The sequence below is a fragment of the Engystomops pustulosus genome, chromosome 7, assembly GCF_040894005.1.
Source record: "Engystomops pustulosus chromosome 7, aEngPut4.maternal, whole genome shotgun sequence".
Taxonomy (NCBI): Eukaryota; Metazoa; Chordata; class Amphibia; order Anura; family Leptodactylidae; genus Engystomops; species Engystomops pustulosus.
This window is the reverse complement of record NC_092417.1, coordinates 72536885-72548163: the sequence shown is the minus strand read 5'-3', so window position 1 is coordinate 72548163 and position 11279 is coordinate 72536885. Positions and strand designations below refer to the sequence as shown.

Genomic DNA, 11279 nt, shown 5'->3' with positions numbered 1-11279 from the left:
AAAACAAAATCGGATACAATTTTGAAAGTAAACTTTTTTGGCTAAATGAATGTGTTTTTCAAAAAATGTACAAATTCTCAGTGGATAAAATACCAAAACGCTCCACAAAATTTGATACCCAATCTCTCCTGCGTATAACAATCCCCCATATGTGGTGGTTACCTGCTGTATGGGCACACGCCAGGGCATCGAAGGGAGCTGCGCCATTCAGAACAGATTATGCATTGTCACTTTTTATTGGCTATACAATCTTTATTTTTTTGGCAATTTGGAAATATAAGGGCTTATTTTTTGCGACATGAGATGCACTTTACAAATAATTCATTTTCGTGGGTCATTAGCTTATTGATGAGATTTTATTAACTCTTGAATGTATGGGTGAAAAGAAAATTGTCAATTTTGGTTTACTTTTTTTTCGGATTTTTTGGGGGTCGTACACCGTACACTAAAAATACTATATTATCTTTATTCTATAGGTGATTACGATTACGGTGATACCTCATTTATACAGTTTTTCATTTATTTTTACAATTTTACTGGATAAAAACTAATATAGAAGAAATCTCATTTGTTTTTGCATCGCCATCTTTTCGGAGACGTAACTTTAATATTTTTTTGTTGACAGAGCTAGCTTTGGGCTTATTTTTTACGAGTTGAGTTGTTCTGTTCAGTGGTACCATTTTGGCGCACATAACTTTTTTTGATCACTTTTTAGAACATTTTTGTATAGAGATTTTATGAAAAATGTACATTTTTGGCGTGTTTTACGGGTTTTGTTTTTACGGCGTTCATCGAGCGGGTCCAATAATGTTTCTGAGTTATTGTACGGATTGTTACGGACGCGGCGATACCAAATATGTGGGTTTTTTGGCGATTTTGTGTTTTTTTCACTTTATTGCATGTGTATAGGGAATATTTGTGTTTAGGGGACTTTAACTTTATTTAATTAATTCTTTTTATTAAAAAATTATTTTATGTAGTGTTTTTAACATTTTTTATTAACTTTTACAGGTTAGCTTGAACAAGTGATCCACTGATCACTTGTTCAAGCTCTTCTTCACATTACACAGTGTAATACAGATGTATTACACTGTGTGTTACAGCCGGGTCCTGCCAGAAGGCACGGACCCGGCTCACAGAAGAGGATCGCGCAGCCCCGGGCACCGGCAGTCCCGGGGCTGCGATCGGAGCAGCGGACCCCCCCGGTAAGCGCAGCGGGGGGGGTCTGATTCTTCTCAAATGCCCCTAGCGGGTGTTAGAGGCGGGTGTCGGCTATAATATATAGCCGACACCCGCAGCTTCTGGCGCGGGCTCCGTTCTGGAGCCGGCACCAGAAGCATGACGTACTATTACTGCATTTTGCGGGAACACACCTCCCGCCATGCAGTAATAGTACGTCAAATGTCGGGAAGGGGTTAAGGCAAGCCCACAGTCACTTTGCCCACATCCTCTTGTATAACCACCTGCCTTAAAGGGGCCTAGTCACCGTTCTTCCCTATATGCAGTCATTAGCACAATGGCTATATGCCTACAAATGCTATAAAATATCTATAAGTGCAGTAAATTCATTTTTATTATGTATTTATGTGCATGATATATTATTTCCAGGTATGTATGTGTGTTATATTTACTGCTGGTATCCTGTATTTGTATTTGCCCAGGTATGCCGGGTGCTGGAGCCGGCCCTGCACATTAAACCAGGGGCACTTGCACATAGATCTGTGACTGCTGTAATATGATTTGTTGCCTATTTTCGGTTTCCCATAGTGAAAATCAAATCACCTTCCTTCTAAAATCAACTTTTAAAATTATGCTTATGAGTCTGAGTGACTACTCTAGCCCCTTTGTGATCTGCCTTTATAGACTGTTTCACCCTCCCTCCTGCTTCCACGGCACTTCTAAATTTACTGATCACTGAACAAGTGCTGAGGAAGCAGGGGTTACAGTGTATAACATTTATAGACTCATTCGCATAATTTTACCAGTTCTTTTATGGGAAACCAAAAATGTTGATAAGTATGAATGCATTAATAACTAGTATTAATCATTACTATCAACTGGCATATATTTACATTTGTGGTATATTCACTGCAGGTACAAAGGGCATAAAGGGGTTTTCCAGGAATTTCAAGGCCTCTGTAGTATCGCGGGTTCTAGTCTGTGGCCATCAAATTTTCTTATCATTTTTATGGGTTGAGGGCGCAATTTCACTATTACTGCAATTGATTTTACAGATAGGTAGACAAGAAAAAGTGTGCCCAAGGGACCAAAAGGCCTTGTCCTTGGCCTAAACAAAGTACTGCAAATACATATTCCATGTAAATGCACATAGCACATGCACACTGCTGCTCCATTTACTTGAAGCACTTAGGGTCCTCTTACATGCCTACTTGTCCATGTTACAATATATCTTAGCTGAGGACATCAGAATTAAGGGACAACAACAAAGTGCTCCATTTATCGCACCTGTTCACATGCCGCCGAGGTGCCATCTTCACTTCCTCCTGTCCGTTTCTTTCTTCTGTACATCTAAAGAAAGAATGTGTTTGTTACCTTCCTGCATAATTAATTTTTCTTCATTCCTCTACAGAACGCGAATGACAAAGATAATTGTGCCAGCTTCGCTCACATCTGATTAAAGTCAGGTAAAATGCTTACAGTGATGTCCCTTGCATGGTGTGAGGGTATTTGTAATGCAGTGATATTTGCCATACCTGTCAAGTTGTGTTGTTCTCACAGCCCCGAAAGTGCTGAGGTGTCGCCTGAGCCAAGGAAGCCGGGAATTATTTGTATCAATCAATATAACAAGAGAGGATGGTTTACAAAGACAATTGTATTCAGTGTAAAAAAAAATGATTTCCCAATTTAAAGGCCAACCCTAATAAAAAAAAAACATAAATAAAATGTATTTCCTCCTTTCAGCATGTTTGAGCTTCCTATATGGCATATTGTGCCTCCTGCTCTTGCTACTGCACGTATTTATATTAATATATTATCTTCATAACAACTATTTTCAGTAAAATACTTTTAGATTTTCCTACATTGGATGCAGAGTGGACAAAGTTATGCTACCAATAAACTCCACCTGCTTAGCAGAAAACAAAATGGCAACTGGAAAAGCATTCTTTCTACAACTCATACAAGGGACCTGTTAGGGGGGGATTTATCAATGTATCGCATGGTCCGATAGTGATGTTAGGTCACATGCACATGACCGTATATGGCGGCATTAGCTGTATGAGCGACAGCAAGCATACTACTGCCCTAGGAGTACATTGTGCCATCGCACAGATAGATAGAGCTGGCAGCACACCTGCCCATGGAGAGGGGGGGGTGAGGTGCGCTCTCCAGCCAAACATATATGTTAGCCTTAGGGTTCATTCACACGGCCATCTGTGGGGACATATACAGAGTGCGGCTGCAATGGTGGCACGGCGGTGGTACAGTGCCACATGTGGTTTCCAATTATGTGAATGTTGCTGTTATTTGGGTACTGGGTTTTCTTTTCTATCTTTCAGGTGTCACAGCTGACGGGTCAGAACATTGCCCTCGGAAAGAAGGGGCAGCTTGCCGCCTCATGCTGGGGTTCACGCCTCATGCCTCATTCTGGTTAAAACGGCAAAATGTTAAAAAAGTTACTAATGTTAAATTGTGTTAAATAAAGATGTGGCCATCCCACAATTTCTCTACATGTTGTGGTAAGGTGTTTTTACTAGGTAATGTGAGGTTGCTTTCCCTCCAGGTGGTAATGGGGTAAAATAGTCCCTGCAGTCCTCAATAAGGGCGCGGTCACATGGTGCGTTTTTATTGCGTTTTGAAATGCACTACAACAGCTGAGATGAGGTGATTTGCCTAATTACATTAATGTAAACATTAGCGTTTACAAAATGCAGTGTAAACGCTTTGTAAATACATGTGTTAACAATGTGTTTACGTTTGTGTTTTGTTACTGCTTTGTTAGCGCTAGAGGTAGAGAGCAGCGCAGCTCAGTGCAGAGTCAGACAGAAGAGCAATATGGCCGCCCACCCTTAACTCAGGAGATCCAGGTTCGGGTCTAGGGACAACCAAAATAGTGTACAGCAGGACTAATAGATACAGGTTGGAATTATATCTGTAAAATGCTGTATTTTTGTTAATAACAGTGAATTAGAGAATGTGTTATTTTGTTATCCTAAGTATATTTAAGAAACGTGTCTTCATGGAAATACCCCTTTAAGATATGTGTGTTTCCTTCTGGGCTTACAGGTTTTCATTATGACAGCCGTGATATAGATAGAGGCTGGAAATCTCAATCATTGCTAAAGTAACGGTGATACCAGAGATAGCCAGGCACTTGTAGCAGTCTGTAGAAAAATAATTCCAATAAGACCCACCCTCAATGCACTTGCAGGTTGATTTGCATAACCATAAAACATCTTTGCACTGTAGCTATAAAAGTGATCCACAGTAATCATAGTAATCATGGTTTATGCCTAAACCCAGTCCCCTCCCTCTATACTGCCCCCAGATCGGGGACCTTAGAGAACCATTTTAAGCTTTCCTGGGCTGCAACTGCTTTCTGCCTCCGTTACCATGACACTTTTCTCAATTATTTAATAGTAATTAAATATAAAAGAAAAACCTGTTCTGCTATAACTCTTCACTGTCCTCGCTGCTCTGATACGGCTTCATCACTTGGTTACACACTCGCTAAAGTGCAGAAAAAAAGTTGCATTTGGGGTCATTTTGGAGACAAGTTAGAAATCCAGCAGCTTTGTGTACACATCGGTATAACCCAGCGATAACCTTCAGTATCTGTGATATTATAGATTTAGTATCCATGTGCTGATGTTCCTATATGGTTGCTTCATGCGGTTTTGGAGCCTGATTGATTCCCTTCATAATGAGGCATCAGGCCAAACCCCTGTGTGACGTTCTTGTCTGTGACATTGCTCCAGTGTACCATTACTGTACAGCAGACACCAATGATCAGAGGTGAAGGAATGTGCGGAGATTGGAGTTGGGATAATAAGGCTTTTTCCAGCTTTGCACAGTTACTGTCAGTTTAGGCCTCTCAACACCAAGAAAAATGAATGTAATTTCCTTTGGATGATTCGGAGGCTCCTGCCAGGAGATTTTCCTTATTTCCTAAATTAGTTTATCTGATGTTAGTATACTGGGCTCCTGCTAAAACCTTGCCTGCTACAAACCATCAGAAAATAATTCCCTACACCATATTCAAAGGTGACAAGGGTCCATTAACCCCTTAACGACCTGGCTCTTTTTTGTTTTTTAATTTCCATTTTCATTCCCCACCTTCAAAAATCTATAACTTTTTTAATTTTTACATGTAAAGAGCTCTGTGATGGCTTGTTTTTGGCATAATAAATTACACTTCATACATATATTCCATGCAGTGTTCTGGGAAGTGGGAAAAAAATCCAAATGCAGTGAAAATCGTGAAAAAAAACACAGTTTTCTTGTAGGCTTGTATTTTATGGTTTTCACTGTGCGCCCCCAATTGACATGTCTACTTTATTCTTTGGTCGGTGCTATCAATGGGATAACATATTTGTATAGGTTTTATAATGTTTTCATACATTTACAAAAATTAAAACCTCTACAAAAAATGTTTTTTTACTTTACCATCTTCTGGCGCTAATAATTTTTTCATACTTCGGTGTATGGAACTATGGGTGGTGTCATTTTGTGCGACTTTTGATGAAATTTTCAATGCTACCATTTTTAGGAGCATACGACTTTTTGGTGACTTTTTATTGAATTTTTTCATATTTTTCAAAATGACTAAAAAAAGTGCCATTTTCGACTTTGGGCGCTATTTTTCGTTACGTAGTTAAACGCAGTGAAAAGCCGTTATTATATTTTGATAGATCAGCATTTTCGGAGGCGGAGATACCTAATGTGTTTATGATTTTTACTATTTATTTATATTTCCATCATTTCTAGGGAAAGGGGGGTTATTTAAATTTTTAGGTTTTTTTACTTTTTTATTTTTACTTTCACTATTTTTCAGACCCCCTAGGGTAATATAACCCTAGGTTGTCTGATTGATCCAATCATATACTGCCATACTACAGTAATGAATGGGTTAAAATGAGACAGCCTCGGTCTTTGGAAGACCCGAAGTTGTCATGACAAGCTTTCGCCGCTCCCCGATGACGTCACGGGGAGTGGCGACTGTCACTAAGATGGCTAGCACTGATCGCAGGTGTTACCGGTAAGTTTTTGATGCAATATGCAGCAGAATATACGTTTAGGACCCCAAATCTAATGATCGCATGATCCAGGGTCATAGTACGACACTTACCAGGGAAGTGCCCCAGCCATGTCACACTCGCACTGACAATAGCATCTGTATCCTAATGATGCCTAACTCATATATGGACTTTATTATACTGGTCTCCTCATATAGGAAAGATATGCCTTATGGCCCCTAGGATTCCTGACTTCCGTACAACCACAGCTTCTGCTCCTCCGTACAAGCTTCTGCGCCCTCACAAGGAACGTTGTAAAGGAATGAATAAGAATCATGGAGGAATCACCTCAAGGTCTGGTGTCGATGTTCAGTTGGAATTTTGTCATTCATTTTAAGTTGATCATGTTGAGGTCTGGTTATTATGTCATTATGATTTCCAGGAAGAGCTGAATGTAAATGAAGTATAATCAGCCTTGCTTCAGAAGATCATTACAATGACTTGTTTTGATAAAATTAATTATAACAAACACCAATTGCTTTAAACCCTGGGGATAGAAATTATGCTGGAATCAGTTTAGTTCATGTAGATTTCTGGTCAACCAAGAAACTGTTCCATTCTCCTCAGGCTGGGATGGGATGGGCTCTGAAAACCTACATCATATTGGTACAACCCCTTGTCACAATACCTTTGTCACCTCTTATCTAATACCGTGGGAAAAGACCAGAACACTTCCACGTAATGGTCAGCTTTTTAGTGTTTCCATGACAAGACATAGAGAACTTCACAAATTTACCTTCAGTGTATATTGAGGTCCATGTGGACAAGCAGGCTTCTGAGTTATTCCGAGAATGCCGAGAAGATGAATTCGACAGTTTCTAAGTTCCTCTTGTTAGGACATGTTTCTGTAATTCTCGGCAGTTAATCATATGAGAGGTGATGGAATTGCAGCATGTCGAACATATTTATGCCTCAGATCCTTGCCAAATAGATCCCAAGAATAATGATAATGAGTACAATTATCCTGCATGTATCATTAGAGGGACTCCCAGAAGATGTTCTCCTCTCAGAGGTCACCTACAGGCTATACAAATAGAGGTGAATGAAAGTCATGCATAGGGAAATAATTTAATGATCATTTATAAAATCAGATAAAAAGACCCAGTTCTGCTGATGTGGATTCATGAATTTAGGAAATGCCGCTTTTTAAGCAATCTAATTCTTATGAATGTGTCGCATCATTACTGGACAAAAACCATCGTTAGTCTTTCAGAAATTATATACATTATTGCAACATTTAGTTTCATTTGATTAAATCACTGCTGCTGTTACCCAGGGGCGTTGCTAGGGTGGTAAAAGATCCGGGGCACGAGCCCCAATGCATGTGTATGGCACTTTCAGTAATGCCCGCTACTGTACATACCCTCCCTAACATTTGGTTCTGCCAATAACAACGTTACTGAGGGTGTATACAGCTACAGAAACACAGGAGAAATCCCTATGTGTTACAGACAGTGACTGCTGGTGACATGTCCACTTCACTATTAGGCATCACAACATGTCCTTCATTGTCCCTATATCTTGGTTCTCTGAAGGTGCTGTCACATGTTGCAGTTCAAAATACATCGCAATCAGTTTTGAGGTGGTTTTAGGTGCAGTATTGTTATTTTAAGTGAACAACATTTGTGGAGCAGGTTTCCCCTTCAAACTCAAATTCACCTGTTCAGATAATGGGGGTCATTTACTAAGGGCCCTATTTGCGTTTTCCCGACGTGTTACCCGAATATTTCCGATTTGCCGGCATGCGAGCAACGGAAATCGGGGGGCGTGGCCGAGCGAAAACCCGACGGATTCGGAAAAACCGCCGCATTTAAAAAAAAAAATTGTGTCGCGAAAATTTCACTCACCTTCATCCAGGATAGGCCGGTGTATTTCAAGGCATTCCAGCGGACTTCAGCGCAGCAGCGCCACCTGGTGGACGGCGGAGGAACTACCATCATAAATCCCGGCCGGACCCAAATCCAGCGCAGAGAACGCGCCGCTGGATCGCGAATGGGCCGGGTAAGTAAATCTGCCCCAATGTCTTTCACCTGTTTAATTGACAAAACTGCACCTAAAACCACCTCAAAACTGATTGTAACTGCATCATGTGAACACACCCTGACAGTGTTGTCCTACTGCTGCCCCTAACACTCTCCCAAAATACTATAAAGGCTGTGCTCACACATCTGCATCTAATCAAATACAAGAGACCAGGCAATCGTTATCCATCACATAACCGTCACTGGAAACTCATGTGTGAGCAAACCGAGGCCCCATTCTACTGCCACGTGTGAACACGCCCCAAGAAATGTCCCCACAGTCCCCCACAAATCCCCCCAGTAATGTCTCCCCCACACAGCCCCCCTTTTATGTCTCCCCCACACAGCCCCCCAGTTATTTCCTCCCACACAGCTCCCCAGTAATGTCTCCCCCGCACAGCCCCCCAGTAATGTCCCCCACACAGGCCCCCTGTAATGTCCCCCACAAACCCCACCCCATTTATGTCTCCGCAGACAGCCCCCCTGTAAGGTCCCCCAGTAATGTCCCCACACACAGTCCCCTGTAATGTCCCCATTAATGTCCCCAGTAATGTCCCCCTGTAATGTCCCCACACACAGTCTCCCTGTAATGTCCCCATACACAGCACCCCTGTAATATCCCCCAGTAATGTCCCCACACACAGCACCCCTGTAATGTCCCCCAGTAATGTCCCCACACACAGCCCCCCTGTAATGTCCCCACACACAACCCCCACCTGTAATGTCCACCAATAATGTCCCCACAGACAGCACCCCTGTAATTTTCCTCAGTAATGTCCCCACACACAACCCCCACCTGTAATGTCCCCCAGTAATGTCCCCACAGACTGTAATTTTCCTCAGTAATGTCCCCACACGCAGCACTCCTGTAATGTCCCGTAGTAATATCCCCACACACAGCCCCCCTGTAATGTCCCCACACACAACCCCCACCTGTAATGTCCCCCAGTAATGTCCCCGCACAGAGCACCCCTGTAATGTCCCCCAGTAATGTCCGAATTAATGTCCTCACACACAGTCCCCTAGTAATGTCCTCACACACAGCACCCCTGTAATGTCCCCCAGTAATGTCCCCATTAATGTCCCCACACACAGTCCCCCAGTAATGTCCCCACACACAGCACTCCTGTAATGTTCCCCAGTAATGTCCCCACACACAACCCCACCTGTAATGTCCCCCAGTAATGTCCCCACAAACAGCCCTCACCTGTAATGTCCCCCAGTAATGTCCCCAAACACATCCCCCTTCTAGTGTCATCCTGTAATGTCCCCACACTATCCTCCTGTAATTTCCCCAAACACAATCCTCCTGTAATGTCCCCATACACAATCCTCCTGTAATGTGCCTACACACAACACCCCTGTAATGTGCATCATACACAATCCTCCTGTAATGTGCCCACACACAGCACCCCTGTAATGTGCATCATACACAATCCTCCTGTAATGTGCCCACACACAGCACCCCTGTAATGTGCATCATACACAATCCTCCTGTAATGTGCCCACACACAGCACCCCTGTAATGTGCATCATACACAATCCTCCTGTAATGTGCCCACACACAGCACCCCTGTAATGTGCTTGTACACAATCCTCCTGTAATGTGCCTACACACAGCACCCCTGTAATGTGCATCATACACAATCCTCCTGTAATGTGCCTACACACAGCACCCCTGTAATGTGCATCATACACAATCCTCCTGTAATGTGCCCACACACAGCACCCCTGTAATGTGCTTGTACACAATCCTCCTGTAATGTGCCTACACACAGCACCCCTGTAATGTGCATCATACACAATCCTCCTGTAATGTGCCTACACACAGCACCCCTGTAATGTGCATCATACACAATCCTCCTGTAATGTGCCCACACACAGCACCCCTGTAATGTGCTTGTACACAATCCTCCTGTAATGTGCCTACACACAACACCCCTGTAATGTGCATCATACACAATCCTCCTGTAATGTGCCTACACACAGCACCCCTGTAATGTGCATCATACACAATCCTCCTGTAATGTGCCTACACACAGCACCCCTGTAATGTGCATCATACACAATCCTCCTGTAATGTGCCCACACACAGCACCCCTGTAATGTGCATCATACACAATCCTCCTGTAATGTGCCTACACACAGCACCCCTGTAATGTGCATCATACACAATCCTCCTGTAATGTGCCTACACACAGCACCCCTGTAATGTGCATCATACACAATCCTCCTGTAATGTGCCCACACACAGCACCCCTGTAATGTGCATCATACACAATCCTCCTGTAATGTGCCCACACACAGCACCCCTGTAATGTGCTTGTACACAATCCTCCTGTAATGTGCCCATACAGATGCCCCTGTGTTCTCCCTCTCACCTGACTCGTGCATCTCCATGCACTGCTTCCCCCTGCAGGTCATGTGATCGTGACATCATCACAGGTCCTGTAGGGAAAGCAGTGTACACTGTGCACTCATTCTCATCACGATCTATGTCCACAGGACACGGATCGTGATAAGAGAGAGGAGGATGCCCGGGCAGTGGGGCAAATGTCCTGCTGGCCCAGGGAGATCCGGGGCACCAGCCAAAAGATCCGGGGCAGGAGACCCGAATCTTTTGACCTAGTGACGCCCCTGCTGTTACCTATGATTTAAAGGAGCAGCTCTTACATAACTGCTTAAAGGGATAATGTAACCACACTTTCACAGATACAGCTAGTGGCAGGTCCCATAGAGCCATACTAACTATCTAACTGACATTCTTCTTTTAGTTAAACAATGCTTCCCTTACATCTCCATAAATCATCTTTATATTATATTTGCTGGCAGCAGAGCGGCATGTCCTGCTCTGAATGTTATGCGACCAAGGTGATGTCATCTAAGTTCCTGTGACCTTTGCAAAGTCTAGCCCATGTATCTATCTGACCACATGAAATCAAAGCATGCCTCCATGGATGTCTACTGCTCCCCTTCCATAATGGAGACATGCTGTGATCAGATA

General features: G+C 42.9%; 1 long non-coding RNA gene across 1 annotated transcript; it reads right to left on the bottom strand.

Annotated features, from left to right (window-relative positions):
- Positions 1-2465: 2465 nt before the first annotated feature.
- Positions 2466-10717, bottom strand: LOC140068836 (uncharacterized). The gene is made up of 3 exons (XR_011848580.1): positions 10657-10717; positions 6991-7278; positions 2466-2529 (listed from the first exon to the last, which is right to left on the bottom strand). It is a non-coding gene; the product is annotated as an uncharacterized lncRNA (long non-coding RNA).
- Positions 10718-11279: the final 562 nt, after the last annotated feature.